The sequence below is a fragment of the Pteropus vampyrus genome, unplaced genomic scaffold (genome assembly GCF_000151845.1).
Source record: "Pteropus vampyrus isolate Shadow unplaced genomic scaffold, Pvam_2.0 Scaffold2, whole genome shotgun sequence".
Taxonomy (NCBI): Eukaryota; Metazoa; Chordata; class Mammalia; order Chiroptera; family Pteropodidae; genus Pteropus; species Pteropus vampyrus.
Window position 1 is genome coordinate 24,374,409 of NW_011888783.1, and position 16,406 is coordinate 24,390,814.

Genomic DNA, 16,406 nt, shown 5'->3' on the forward strand with positions numbered 1-16,406 from the left:
TGCCAGTATGATAAAGAATGTGTATGCCTGATTTCATCATTGTTCTGATGATAGTCCCTCTCCTCTTTGCCTGTTTAATAGTGTTTATCTTCTTATTTCTTATACTTTTAATCTTTGGTCTTGCTTTTTCAATGCAAGAAACTTATGCACACCCAGAGACCAAAAATTTTCATAAGCTGTTTTTTTTTTTTTTTAAAGCAAAAAGACATTTGTACAAATGCAAGAATTTTTGGATTTGGAAGTTAAGTTTCCTTACCCTAAATTTATAGATACTATATAATATTTCAAAGGAGATTATGTTTGGCTTTGAAAGCAAAAGCATTTTGCCCCAATTTTTTCTAATATCTAATTTGATTCTTTGTTATTTTTTCTATGTATTGCAAAAGAGAAAGAAAGGAAGAGAGAGAGAGACAGACAGAGGCAGACAGACAGAGGCAGACAGACAGACAGACAGACAGACAGAAAGAAAGAAAGAAAGGCAAAAGAAAGAAAAGAAAGAGAGAAATCATAGTAGAGGAAAGTCAGATCTGAGATTGTATTAGGCAGAGGCAAATGATATTCACCTTTTATAGTCCCCATGTTTTATAATGAAGATACTTCATTGAAACAATGATGCATACTTCAAGGGTTCCCTGGAGAGCCGTGAATCCTGTTTGGAGAGATTCATGAATATGTGCATTAGCACAATCCAACTGGAACTTGCCCTTAAAAATGAACCACCAGAGAAACTGATCAGTTTCCGTTTATGTATATAATCAGAGGGTTATCATATTATCTCCCTCTCCACAGGAAAAACAGATGCATATCTTTCTACCACCTTAAGATGAGAAATGCCAAAGGAAACAACAATCTTTTCCCCTCCTGTCATGTTTATTACAGGAAACCCACATAGAGACCTTTTAATTCTGGTTTCTAGTAAAAAGAGCAGAAAATGAATATAGGCTCAATTTTTGTAAATGAATTTTAATTTTTGCATAAGATGAATCACAAAACATATCTTCAAAATACACATTTTTGCCGTACTTTGCTGAAGCTCATTAATAAAACTGTAATGAGTTCAAAGATTGCTGGATATTTTATATATGAGACAAATAATTCAGTCAAAGCTCAAAAAAAGTTACATGATACTCTGCATTAAAGATGAATGAAGGACACATGGCAGTTCTTGAAGTAATAGTTTATTGAAAGTACAAAGAATCCCATGAAAAATATTTCTAAATAGCAATTGGTGCCCAAGTTTTAATAAAAATGGCAGACTACCACTAAGCTAGTGACAATGATAAAGAGTATACAGGTATATTTGCAGATTTGTTTTTCGGTTTTTGGCTCTATGAACTCCAAACAAAACAAAGAGTATTAAAAAAGGAGAAAAGCCCCAAACACTCTGATCATCACATAGAAACAACATAGAAAAATTGTTGTTATCCAAAGACTGAATATTATCATCTTTGCTATGCCAAGCAGTGATATCATTAGCAAATGTGAATGATTGCTGCAGAAAATTTAAAAATGTTCTTTAGATTTTGGGAAAATTATGTTTACTTAAAAAAAACCTTATATAATTTTTGGCATTGTTATTCTTATTATAAGTTCTGTGCTCTAAGTTCCACCATATCAATATTCAACCATGCAGCATGTTGTGCAAACATAGAGGAGAGAAATAACTGTCTCAAAAAAAAAAAAAAAAAGAAGAGCATAATTATATTAATGTTAAAAACTACTTCATTCCTGTCTGGCTAATTATTTTTTAACTTGTCAGTTACTTAGGTATCTAGTAATGAATTGTCAGAAATTGTTTCAATTCATCATTTCTAGCTCCCATGTTCATGGTGAAAACAGTGTTTAAACTTGTCCCGTATGTTCTCAAACATCTAGATTTGAAAGCTTCCTGGATGTTTCAGGCTCTCCAAACGTGATTTGAGAGTCTGCACCATTCTCAGTATATAGGGTAGGGCGAAGGGAACATTGTTAATTTGAGAGGTTACAATGGTGTAGTCATACATTTAAATTATTTCTGACTTTTCACCAGAAGTCGTATTCATGTTTTGGAAAATTAGTACTTAGCCAAGCTCTGAGGAGGAAGGCATTTTATTTAGTAATAGTTCAAATAATGCAGTAAAAATGTCTCTCTGTGCCTTTGAACTGGCCCTGGTGGCCTGATTCAGTATTTTGCCTATTTTCTTGGCTTTTCCAGCTTCACACACACAAAAAGAAATTGTACAAAACACTTAGCACTATTTTTTCATAGCTGGTAATGGGGCTTTCACTGCACAAAGGCAAGGAAAAATTATTTGGAAAGGTGAACAGGTTTTTAGAAAAGCTAGAAAACTCTCCTCATTTATTTTAGACTCACTTTCTGTTTCTTTCTAGTTTTAAATCTAGTCACTAGAATACCTGAAAGAATTATACTTCCTAATTTTAAATGCTGAATATAATCATCTATAATTGACCCACAAAAGCAAATTTTATAAAGAAGAATAAAGAAGAATGGTGGTAAAAGAATGATTGCTATTTACTGACAGTTTTCTTTTTGTGCTTATGCATACAAAAATCTATTTCTCTATCTACCTTTCTATTGATCGAATCATCTCAGAATTCACATATGCAGCATAGAAAATGTGGCTTTGAGCTCTTTTTTAAATAGGTCCTATCATAGGATCTTCGAAGTTTTATCTTGTGAAAAAGGCAGTTTTCACCAGCGACACAGCCATCTGTTTTGTGAAAACGGAGCTAGCTAGTGAATTGCAGTGTGCGTTTGTGTGTGTGTGTGTGTGTGTGTGTGTGTGTGTGTGTGTGTGTGTGTGTATGTGTGCAGGCGAGGTGGTGGTAAGGGAGTAGAAGGTCAAAGGGTAAATTCCAATTGCTGTGACATATTTTTATGAGCTGAATCATACCCAGTTTTTAGCCTTGAAAGGGGAAGAGGATCTTAGAAAGGGAAGTAACGTGAATGGGCAGGTCAGGAAAATCCTCAAGAAGTGCTTTTCCAAATTAGCAGTTAATTGCTCCCCAACCTGCTACATTCCTCCATTTAAATTTTATTTTATTGTCCCAGTACTTGAAAAGATGTTTTCTCTTATGTGAATCCCAGTAAAATTTGGATTGCAAAAGATGAATTTATCTTGGTGAATTTACATCTCTTTTATACCTTTGGTATTTTTCTCCTTGTTGGAGGGGGTGAGGGGTGAAGCATCCTTGAAAGTCACAAAGGAGGAGGGGGCTACGCCTGGAGTTAGTTACCAGCCCAAGGCTGACAAAACATTGCTGCCGTAGGAAGGAAAATGCTAACCAGAACGGGGAGAAAGACAGAGGGGCCCCAGGACCCAAGCTTTGTTAGAAGCCTTGACTGCTCCCACACTACCATCCTCTCCCTGCGCCTCTACTCGCTGGCAAATGTGGAGGCTATTTTCTGCTTTTTGTAAGAGGTTATTGTCAGAAAAAAAAAAAAAAGAAGTAGAAGAAGAAAGAAAGAAAGCTGATGTTAAAATCAGGGAAGAAACAGAAGGGTTCAGGGCAACAGTGAAGGCAGAAGCAGCTGCAGTGGCCCGCCCAGCACCGACAAACATCGTCCCGGCGGCGCGGTTGCTGGCAGCGGCCGCCGCGGTGACAACCCGAGTGGCAACAGCTGGGGAGGCCCGCTTCTCCCCCATGCCGCCTGCACCAGGGGTCAGAGTGGGGAGTCCCTATCCTCCCATCTTCTGAGCAAGCACATTCTTCTCATTCTTTCACTCTGGGCTTCTCAGCGTCAGCTGACCGGCAGCTCCTGCCCTTGCTTTGGGGATTGGCAAAGCCGGTTTTCTTTTTCCGTGATGCACGCGAATGACACTCGGGCTTGTTCTAGTGGGTGTCCCTGCAGCTTCAGCAGTGCGTTTCCTGAGCCATTTAAACCCAGGCCTCTGCGGCATCTTATCTACCGGCCGGCTCATCAAACCCTAAGGCACTTTGTTGGTGAGAGTGACTAAACAGGAACTTAATTTTCGAAGTTGCTGGGGATAAACCTAGGCATAACTTGAGAGGGTGACCAGCTCCAAGGCGTTGAAAGAAGATGAACAAATTAGGCAATTTCAGTATTATCAGAGACAACATTATGACCCTTTTTGATGTAAAAAGAACATAAATGTAGCTACAGATTGAATGAAGTTATAGGCCATAAAAGGGCAAGAGAGAAAAGGGAAGAGATAATAGGCACTGTCCATTTGAGCCTGTTACACTTACTTTTTCAAATCTATTCACACAGTGTTAGTGGCAAATACATAGTTTACCGGCAATAATAAAAGAGAGAAAGAGTTAAGATAAATATCACTGAGCGCTGCAGTGCATTTAGAGTAGTGACAATTGCTGTTTACTTGCTTTTCGTTTATGAAAATTACAGAGGGCAAGGTTATATGTGAGACACATCTTTGTATTATTTTTCTCATGTTTTTGGAAGTCAGGGTGAGTGGAAGCATTCAACTTTATTTTTCTTATTTAGATAACCAAAAAAAAAAAAATCAAGAAATTGATTTTTAGTATAGATTTCTCTCCTCTAATAGTCCAGTAAAACTAATTGTACATTTTTGGGCATGGCATTTATAGCTATCCTGCTTGCCTTCATTAAGTGTACCCCTTATGACCATTAAATTCTGCCTAAAAGTTTACAAAATTTCACATATATGAGCTTTAACTCTGTCATGTAATTATGTATTTTTTTATATACCTGAGAATCTAACCATTGAAGATTTTTAGGCACATTGTTCACAAGCTAGGGAATTAAACAGGTTTAATTTGTGTTTTTAAGTATAAGCTCCTTAAGGGCAAAATTGGAGGCTCCCAGACTCACAATTAGTCTTAAGTAGGCGCCAAACTACAAAATTTCAACTTGTATACATATGGTAATTTGTTTCAAATGAATGGGGAAATGAAATTTATTTAGAGTGAAAAAACAGTGCCTTAGATTAAAAGAGGTAATTTATTTGATATGATGACAAAAGTATGCAGATGAAGTAATTTGTCTATTTTGAAATTTTAAAATGCATTACATTTTATATTTTGGTTATTTGAAAAGAAGTGGAATAATTACAAGTAAGATTACATTTGTCACAAATGAGTGTCATCAAGATATTTATTTGTAATAGAAAAACAACTATACTACATTTAGATAAGTTATTTTACATAAAGTTCTAAAAAATGATGTAGCATTTTACAAATAGTTTGAAAGAATTTTCTTAAAGGCAATTAAGATAATTGACGATCAGATTATTTTAATATGATTTTCAATGTGAAATTAAAGATTTTTATAAAAAGATGTGAGAATACATGAAAACTTACATTTTATTAAGCATATTTTTAAAGTAGAAATTCAAAAGAGAAAGAAGGATGAAGCATTTATACATCTGTAGTGAGCTCAATAAACTAAATTTTTATGTCTCTGGTTTTATTTTAGACATTTTATATTTGTGTGATTTAGGATTTTTGACATGTCAGTTAACGTGTACAAGGGGTTTTGTTCTTCGTTGGCTCTTCACTAGAGAAAAATCAAAAGTCTATTCATTTATGAATTGATCATAATTTACTTGTTATGGTATTGTATCACTGATCTTTTCTAGACACAGTAATATTGCATGAATTTCATATAGTATTTTTATAAAATAAGAAATTGATGTCACATAATAGAAACAAACTTTCTTACCACGTATTTAAAAAATGTACATCATTTAAAATGTACACTAAAATTGCATTTGATTTCTTTATAGTCAAACAAAAGCTCCCTGAATGGATTCACAGATTTCTTGGGTTTTGTCTAAATTCAAAGTGCCCTCTACTGTCATAAAAGTGTACTGTGCAGAAAGAGAAAACTTGAGTCTGAAATCAAAATCTAGGTAAGTGAGAGGCAGATGGAAGTAAACCAGGATAGGTAATGCATTGCCTCTCAGGCCTGGGACAATTCTGTATGGAATGCTCCATCCGTAAATGGTTATGCTCCCATTCCAAGTTAAAAGTTATGTTAAAATTAATTTTACAACTGTTGCTCCATGCTTCTTTTTATTTTTCTTAGCTTTGGTTTTAAATCTGATATTTCACTTTGGTGTCACTGTTTTACTATAATGATCTGAACAGTGCATGTTATGACTGCCAGGCTAAACTTTAATACTATATATACCCTGATATCTTTATTCTGCTCCTGAGAATACTATTTAGAGGTTCTTTTCATTTTTTTCTGTATTAGAACGTTTTCATTTTTACTGTGAATTATACGTACTTAAAATATAAAATATTCGTTATTAATCTGATAGAATAAAGACAAATAATCAGTTGATCAAGTGTGGAAAATAAAACGAGACTTAAAACATCATGCAAACAAATAAGGAGTTGACTATTTTGTTCACTCTTAAGATGTCTAAGTGTGACAAAGACAGTCATAAGCATGCTCTGCAATTAAGTGTAAGCCTGTTACAATCTTTCAATTAAATTCAGTGACCCAAAGAAAATTCTGCTATAAGAAATTTCAGGCTATTCCATAATGTTAAGTTGTATTTTACAGAGTATCGCAAAGCAATGAAACTTGAGGTTTGCGATAGATATAAGGTGAAAATTTTGAAAAATGGTTACTGATGTATACTGTTAAAGCACTGGAGGGTACCACAATATACTGAAAAAAAGAGTATTTTGTTTGAATTTGTAACTTGTTATAATAAAATCAATAATTTGAAGTGAACTAAAGAGGCACTGATGTAATCGAGAGATGGGAAAGCTCACAGTTTGTCAAGTGAGCCACATATATAACAACAGGTCTTGGTGAACTAGTTCTATGAAATATTTGGTCTACATTTCAAGCAAAAGCAAACTAGAAATTTAGATAATTTAGGAGAAGATTTTATGCAAAAATCAAGGGCTGTAGCTTTTATGTCAAATAAACGTAGAAATAGTTTTTCAAGTTAATCAACCACTAAGGATTTTAGGAGTGACCGTTGAGTGGAGGCAGCCAGAGAGCTGGAGCTTCGAGTAGAATGGGCCTCAGGCAGCCAGCCACTCTGTTTCCAGTGCTTTCCTTCTCTGAGCCTCTTTAGCACTTCTGGTTAGTTTCTAATTGCCACATCCCAGAAGTCCATGCTTCTTTCTATGAGGAAGAAAGACATTCAAACAGCACTTAACATTAATGCTTTCCTGATATAAAGTGTTATATCTATCAGGGCATTTGTGTGTTAACAAACAAATGAACACATGAATGAGAGAGAGAGACAAAACTTATAACAAAGAAATGGTTCTCTGGTGGTAGAATTTTGACGTGGTTTGGAGAAGGAAAACCTTGTTAGATAAAATAACATTAAATGCCATCACAGTTAAAGTTGGCTCTTTTTTGCAGCAAACAGCACACAAGTCTTCTCAATTGTTTGAAAAAATCCAGCAAATCTAGTAAATCTAAACATTTCCTCTGGCTATTTTTCAGTACTTGGCAAAACCCAAGTGTATACTTGAACCTAATTTCTATGGAATCATCATTTCTCTTGACCAGTGTTCAGTTATTTTCTACTACTTGGAAAAGAGTTGCATTTGTAATATTAATCCTAAATTCCATTAAAAATGTGCCCACATTAAAAAAAATCTAAATGCTATGATATACTATATGATCAACTAAATGTTCTATGCTCTGTTTCCTTTGTTTTTTAAAATCAACTCTTCTGGATTCAACTTGAGATAATCCAATTTTAATTAATCTAATCAATTATAATAAATAATAGATTTTAATTTATCTTTGTTCTTTGGCATAAGTACTGTTTACCATTATAAGTCAGTCTGGAAAACTTTAAATCAAGGGGCTTGATATCTTCTAACTTATGACAAGCTAAGTTAGACCCATGGAACTCTTTCTTTTGGCAAAATGCATTTTGAGTTAAAATGTTACAAAGATAGAAAAAACCGTCAGCTACTTGAAGAAATTGGTATTTATTTCCTATTACTTGGAACCTGAGAGATGCTCCTATTCTTACCCTTTTTGGGGACCTGGTTGTCCCTCTGTCGTACAGTTTCCGTGGGCTGTACAATATCCTTCTGATAAATTTCATTTCTCTGTAAGCTAGCCAGTCGGTTTCTTTTGTTTGCAAACCAAATAAATTTAATTGACACTATGCATGTCTTTCTCAGTGAACAACTCACAGGTTCATAGATGATATTTACATAAAGTTCATAGACTTTTGTTTCATGATCTGGAAGCTTGGTTGAGCAGGGGACTTGGCTAAAGCCACATAGTATGCTTGTGCAAGAGAATGAGATTCATTCTCAAGCCTCCCGAGGGTCACAGCATTATATTGAAACCCTGATTAATCACTTCCATTCCCATGGTCTGCTGCATTTTATATATACTATGTTGACATAAATTCTTGTCTTTCTCATCTTTACAATTTAATATTGAGAACACTAATTTGGGTACAAATATAAAATAATGTATGTAATGGAGATCAAAGAATTTTAGGAAAAAAATATTATGACAAATTGCTGTATTTGTCGTCTTTGTAAGACTCTAATTCTATACAGTTTAGTCCAAGGAAGATCTTCCCTAGAGGAAGTGAAATCTAGTGTATTTGAATAGTGGAAGGAGCAGGCTTGGATTCTATATGTTTATGAGTCTGTATAAAAAACAAGTATTTATAACAATAAAATGCACAATGAAATCCTTCTCTTTTTCTTATAAGAATTGTTGCAGATAGAAAAGAGTATGAATTGTGAAAAATTGTCTTTTCTTAATATATAACAAAGCATGTCACAAGCATTTAATAAAGGGATTATTGTAGACTTTCTTCATTCCTGGGAACCAACAGAAAAATCTCAAGGGAGAGATCATTAAATCCTTTTTCTCAGTGTTAACTTGGACAACAGCTCAGGAGACATCTCTGAGGGTGCAAGGCACTTATTAGAAGCATGTTTAGGAATCTCTGACTGTTTTTCAAAAACCACTTCTGCAAAAAACAAGATAGTTCCCAAGCATTTCTGAAACCATGTATAACTGAGGAGATTCAATTCATTAGAAATATGATAAATTATAAATGGTAACAGCTGAAAAAGAGTAAGTTGTGGGGGAAACATAAATTAAATATGAGAAGTATAATGTAACCATGAGAGATCACTCAGTATATATTACTTTATTATATTTTATATTACACTTTTTGAGATAAGGCAATTTATCACAGTATTATTTTATGCCTCACTTACTTTGTAGGGGAAAAAGCAAAGAAAAAATTTGGAAACAAAAATGTGCAAAACCTGTTTTTCTTTTTCTACTGCTGTTTTTACTGTTTACATTTTTAAGCATTCTGATATTCATAATATGAAATATATTTATGGAGCTTTAATCAGCTCTAATTAGTTTGCATTATGTTTTTCTTTCTGAAAGAGATTATTACTAAAATCATGAATTTTCTCCCAAACTTTACCTTTCCATGACCCAGCACTTTATATTATTTTCAGTGGGTTCCATCCAAATAATAAGTACAATGTATTTTGTTTGAGTACTGATTTAAACTTAAAATTTTCATAGTCAAATTTTCATTTGTTTCTCCTGTGGGTTCTCTTTCTTAGTCAGCAGATTCTTTCTTGATTGATAATTTATTTGATTAACTTTTTCCAAAATTAAGTTTAGTGATTAGCCCAAGATAACTCATACATTATGAGATTACAATAAGTTTGAAGCTCAGATCTTTGGACTTACAGTCCACTACTTATTTATTCAGTCATTTATTAAATCACTCATTTATGTATTTACTTTTTTCAACAAGTAGTTGTTGAGAACCTACAAATATTTGATACTCCTGCAGGCACTGGTTATTACTGCTTTCCATCCAGAACAGCTCTTACTTGCCTATGGGTAAGATAGGCAAGTTTATTAGGTCAGGTTACGCCCTAGGCCTCAGAAGATCAGTTAAGGTTACACCTTCAGAACACCATTTTATGACTACTTACTTTTAACTACACTAGTCCCCTCTTATATACAGGGCATGTGTTCCAAGATCCCTAGTGGATGCCTAAAACTGCAGATAGTACCGAACCCCATATTTACGATGCTTTTCTTGTACATACTTACCTATGGTAAAGTTTAATTTATAAATTAGGCACAATAAGAAATTAACAACAATAACATAGTAAAATAGAACAATGATAACAGTATACTGCAATGTAAGTTATGTGAATGGCTTTGGGGTTGTTAATAAGTAAAAGAAGGGTTATTTTAACACAAGCACTGTTATGCCTTAACAGTTGATCTGATAACTGAGACTACTAAGTGACCAAAGGGCAGGGAGCGTATACACTGGACAAAGGGATGGACAGAATGGAGCAGGACAGTGTGAAATTTCATCACACTACTCAGAACTTCTGGCAATTGAAAACTTACACATTGTTTATTTCTGGAATTTTTTACTTAACATTTTCAGACCACAGTTGACTGTGGGTAATTGAAACCTTTAAAGCAAAACCGCAGATAAGTAGGGATTACAGTATTACTTTTTACATGAACTACTGATGCAGGCATCAAACTTCTGGGGGCAATAATTGGGGAGAGAACTGGCTGGGGAATAAAACCAACATGGGAGAGGGCAGAGCCGAGAGACGTAGATAGAAATCTAGTCTCGATGATAATATTTGAGCAGCTGTTGTTATCAGTGTCTGAAACTATACTATATACTTTTCAGTTAGGTGAGCCAATACATTCATTTTGTTTAAAATAGTTTCATTTTTGTTTCTTACACAACTAGAGTAGGGGTTAACCTAGTTGCCAATGCTAACTGGCTTATAAACGTAAACCAGAAAGCAAAACTGTGGATAAGAAAGGATTACTGTAATTTCCATGAAAGTTGCTTTTTACTTCCTCTTTTTGGTTTTTGAAAAATACTCTTGGACTCTCCACTTTGGAATTGATGCTTAATATGGTTCTATAACATCTAGAACCAACTTTGCTCCAACCCAGCTCGTGGGAACCTGGAGATATAGATACTCCACTGTTCTTCTTGTCCACTGCTGCTGATATCACCATCACACCACCTCTACGCAGCTTTTCTGGGAGGGGGATTCTCTATCTGGAGCCAGACTTCATGTAACTCTGTAAAATCTGTAATTCTAAATCAGGGAATGTCAGCTTCACATTTACTCGCTTTTTAAAAATTTTAGTCTCTGTGCTTTCCTGCTTCAATATGCTAGATATTCACCCTTTTGTTTCAGTTTTCCTTTCATTTCATTTTTTATAATCCCTCCTTCTACTCATTTCTGTCATTAATTATATAATTTACATATGACATTGGGCAAGTCACTTAACCTCAACGAATCTGATTTTGTTATCTGGATAAATAGAAATTATTTACAGAGCCGTGATGGTGATTAAATAATGCATTTAAAAGTGTTGAACTCAATTTTCTTTACGTAGTAATTGTGATTGCTGTGTGCTTTATGATCATTAGTCTTTCTGAGATTTGTGGATAAAAGCTGTAGACAAATTTTAAGCTAATTCGTGAGTTTATTATAACAATCAAGAGTTCACTTTGTGAAGAAAACAGACTGTGTGCTATTACGTTATTGTTTTATACCTCGCATCTTGGATGTTCTACTATTATTATTATCACTGCTGTTGTGATTTTTAATTGACCACTTTCTTACATCTTAAAAACATTCAGTCCAAGTAGAAAGTTGGAATTTTTGCCCTCTAACTGAAATCTCTAAAATAGAGGGCCTAGATCTGAATATTCTCTGTTTGTAATCACAGGGTAGGAGAGCGTACCTTTTGCTGTAAATTCTTTTCGTATGCTGATAATTATCATATTCACTTCCTTGGCCTGATTTATTACTTAAACTCCAAAGTCATATATCCAACTGCCTTTGTGATACCTCTTTTTACATGTCTAATAGGCATCCCAAACCTGTGTACCTGTGTATCTAAATTTCTATTATTGATACTTCCTATCCTTTAAGACATTTTTTTTTTTTTTTTGCACACAGTCAACTAGTTAGGGATAGACTGTAAGTTCTGACCTTTTTTCCTGTGGGCTGCGCTTCCAACGTCAGTATAGTTTTCGTAATCTTTGCAGTGATATTCTGATCTTCCCTGATTACACACCACCAAGGGATCAGTCTGGAACCTGTGTCACCTGTGTTTACTCTGTAGTTTAGTTCTTAAGTCTTAGCTGTGTGGATCTCAATTGGTTTCATTCATGTATAGCTCAGCTTGAGAATAATCTCAGAACTTAATTCATAGATTCAAAGTGTTCCTTTCTCCAGCTCCTTCTTCTCAGTGATCCCACACCTACTCTCTGTTTCCTAAACTTTCCCTTTCCTGGTGTTCGGACTAGGAAGCTAGGTTTGTAGGTTCCCCATGCTATTGAATGCTTCCCACTACTAAGCATGCTTCATGGCAAAACTGCAAGACCCAAGAGTTTCAGGGCTTCCAGAGCTGCAACTGCTGCTACTGCTGCTGCTATGGGAATTTAGTTGTGTTACTGGCTTTAATCTGGAAGGTGGCTGAGAAAGTCAAAAGAATTTTTACTCTTTAGGTGCTATTGGCACAGGATGGGAATGTGGGCTACAGCCTCTTTGTTGAGGGCATTTACCTGGAGTTAGACAGATAGTCAAAAGTGCTCTTCTCCTGCCGAAGTGGGAAAAGGAGGAGTACTACTTTGTTGTCATCACTCACCTAGTGTACAGCAGGGAAAGTCAAAAGGAATTGCCACTGTTTCTACCATGACCAACCACAGGCCAATGAGAATGTGGAAGGAGGCATGAGTGTCCTACCTAAAGTCTCTCTGCTGTTGTCCTCTGTCTGCTTATTTTCTGCTTCATAGCATTTATTACTAACTAGAAAAGATATATACATGTTATATAGGAACAACTAGATAGTAAATGATAACAAGTGTGCACAAAACCAGATTAACAAGTCTGAAGATGGTGCAATGACTGGTTACAGCTTACATCTCCACATTCTGAGGATAATAATAATAATAATAATAACGAAAGAGTATACAAGGCCTGCTTGTATGTCCCAACAGGAAGGTTAGGGGAATCTATTTGCTCTTTGTGTGTGTGTGTGTGTGTGCGTGTGTGTGTGTGTGTGTGTCTGCGTGTGTGTGCATGAACTCGCGTGCGCGTGTGCTTGGGATTTTACCAGGGAGGTACTATACTAACTTTTTTCTTTGGGAATGCTGGGTAATTGCTTTTCTCCCCACTGAGAATTTACAAAAAATATTGGAAGAGGATTATGGGTTCTCTTAGTATTTAATAAAAGGATTAACAATAATGTTTGGATATACTAGTAGACTAAACAGTTTGAAAGGCACAATTCTAAAAGAATGGATTTTCTAAACAAAAAGAGTGCTTATGTTACTAAATAATGCATTATAAATGAATGTTTCTGAGAAGAGGTAGTCATAAGCAAAACTACTACAACATACCTTTGAAAAACTAAGGGCCACCATTTTCCATATCTGGGCAAGACTTTTCCACATACTTTTTTTTCTTTTTCTGTGAAAATGTAAACTTATAAAGTTGAATAAGTGTTCTCCCCTACAGGAGAGTTTTGTGGTGGTCCTCATATAATAAAAGCGCACACATTGAAGTTTAGCATTGAAATTATGACAAAAATGAATTTTTAAACATTAAAATTGGGGGTTGGTTACTTTTGTGTTCCTTCTACTCTCTCCTTTCCATTTCTGAAGCTGTAGTGGTTTCCTAAGAGATTATTAAAGAATGAAACTTGATTGGCTATATTGGCAGAAAGATTATTGATGTACATTTTAGAAACACTTACATACCAGCTACACATGCATAAAAAGAAATGTTTGACAAGCAGAGGATTTTTTTAATTGCAGTATGAAAACCTCCTTGGTAAATTAAAATTAGAGATGGAAGCCATAACCTAGTAGGTCATCTTGTCAATCGCCTTGCCAATTATTTCTTTAAATATTCTTCTCCTTGTCCAGTACAGTTAAATTAATGTCTTTATTCTTTTAACATAATTTCTTAACTAGCCTACTTCGTTTTACCAATTTGCTACATATTCTATATATTTCCTTTTTTCACTAATTACCTTGTTAGATTATCATAGAGTGAAGATATACAAAGAATGACTTCCTTAGTATCTCTCTGAGCAAGAAGGATACATAAGCAAGAGTAAAAACAAATAACAAACAAACAGATCTAATATTAGTATTATACAATGTTTTAAAAAGTAGAAACACCAGATTCAATTTATTTTTAGGAAAGTACAGTAAAGCGGAGTATAGCAAGAAATTACTATATAAAGCTCACAGATGAGACCAAGGATTCAGTTCTAGCTGGTGCTTAATTTGAAAAAAAAAAAAAATATATATATATATATAGATAGATAGATAGATAGATAGATAGATTTATATGTAGTTTTTATAATTTTATTTAAAGATTTTGGTACTATATTTTTATTGCTGTCTACATCTGTCAATCTATTTCCCAAAACATCTTTTCAGTTAATAAAAGGGAAAGAGTACATTTTTTCTTAAGTAAAGAACTTCACCACTAATTGATAGTTTTTTTCCTAAAGGAAAAAAGACAAAACAAAAAACTAGTTAAAAAAAATCTCCCCTATTTTTCCAACTTTGATCTTAAAATTGGATTATACAAAAGATCTTAGGAATATTTTCCTCTGTGTACATTTTCCTTGCTGAAGTCATTTTTTTAATTTAATTCAGCAATTATTTGAGAGAAGTTGTTCTTTGCACTAATCTTAGTGCAGAGAGAGAACAGGAGAGCTCTAAGGCAGCATCTGACCCAGAGGAGACAACAATTTAGTTTGGAAAACAATGAAGGCATGGGCAGATATAAAGCAGCACATGATTAATTTTAAAAAGTCCGTCTATATGAGAATATTGTTGTAGCCACACTTCAGTATAGTTAAAAGACATTATGTAATATTTAAACAGAGTGTAGACAAATTTCTGACAGCAAAGAATGTTCCAATGAACACTTTTTGACAAAATTTACTTTGATATCTACATGGGAATAATAACTTTTATGTAGTATTTTGGTGATTTTATATTGGCATATTTTACTGTAAATCATGCTCAAAAATAGTTCGATTCTTGGATGTTACTCTCAATGTATAAATATGACTTAGAGAAAGACTTTTCTAGGATTTAGAGCCATTTATAAAATAGAAGGGGTAGGAGGTGGTGAAATCTTCATTGCTGGAGGAGTGAAGGAAGAGAATGAAAGACCACTTGTTGAGAAAGTGGTAAAGGTATTTCATGCCTTTGATAATGGTTGGAATGGATGATCCCTGATGACTTCCAAAATTCATGATGTCATGAATCTATAATAGTTTATGACATGCTATATTAAGTAGGGGATATTCATTGTAGTCTAGAATATTAGGTATTCAAGACAATATTAGGTATTCTTTGGCAAATATGAAACATAGGATAGGTTTTAAATAACAGGTAAGACTTAGGTAAGCATAAGAGTAGAGTAAGATTATTATAGTTAAAAAGGAAGAGAGAAAAGCAGGGGAGAAAAAGAGACACTAATGAACTTGGTATCTTTGGGGACAATGAAGAATTTGCCTTGACTACAATATTGAATTTATGTTGGGGACTATCTATCTATCTATCTATCTATCTATCTATCTATCTATCTGTCTAAATAGATATTAATTTTAAGAAATTGGCCCATGCAATTTTTGTAGCTGACAAGTCTAAAATTCTTAGGGCAGGCTAATAAGCTGGAGACTAAGGTAAGAGTTAATGTCGTAGTCTTGAACACACACAGGCGGGTTTCTATACAGAAAATTTGAGATTTCTTTCTTCCTCTGGAAATCTCAGTGTTCACGCTTAAACCTTCGATTGAGTAGATGAGGCTCACTCACATTAAGGACGGTAATCTGATTAACTCAAAATCTGCTGATTTAAAAGTTAATTACATGTAAAAAATAACTTCACAGCAACATGTAGACAGTGTTTGACCAAACAAACTTGGCAACATAGCCCAGCAACGTTGACATAAAATTAAGTATCACAGCATTTAATATTATATGTAAGAAATGAATTGCTGTTTTGACATTGGTAGACAACCATATTTGTATAGATCCACATACAGATAAGTATATAGTTGATTACTTATTAAAAAGAACTGTAGGAAAGACATAAGATTGGTGTGACAGTCTATATTTTTAACCATGTGCCTTTCTAGGTCCTTAAGAAAACATAATTTTTGATAGCTAGATTAATTGTTAAAATATCATATGAAGCCAAATATAAATAATTCCTTTACACTTATTTGTTTTTTTACATAATATAGAATAATAAGAACCTATTACACCTTCACCTCCAAAAAAAGGAAGCAAGTAGATTCTCCCTTCTGATAATTTCCTTTATACTCTGTGTCTTGCAGCGGCAGAGGGCTGAAGACCAATGGCATGGGTCTCTCCA

General features: G+C 34.3%; 1 long non-coding RNA gene across 1 annotated transcript in view; it reads left to right on the plus strand.

Annotated features, from left to right (window-relative positions):
• Nucleotides 1-2,871: 2,871 nt before the first annotated feature.
• The window catches only part of LOC111738686, a 44,486-nt gene continuing 30,951 nt past the window's right edge, over nucleotides 2,872-16,406 (plus strand). Inside the window, exon 1 of the long non-coding RNA XR_002779923.1 lies at nucleotides 2,872-3,945. This is a non-coding gene — a long non-coding RNA (uncharacterized LOC111738686). The remainder of the gene's footprint in view (nucleotides 3,946-16,406) is intronic.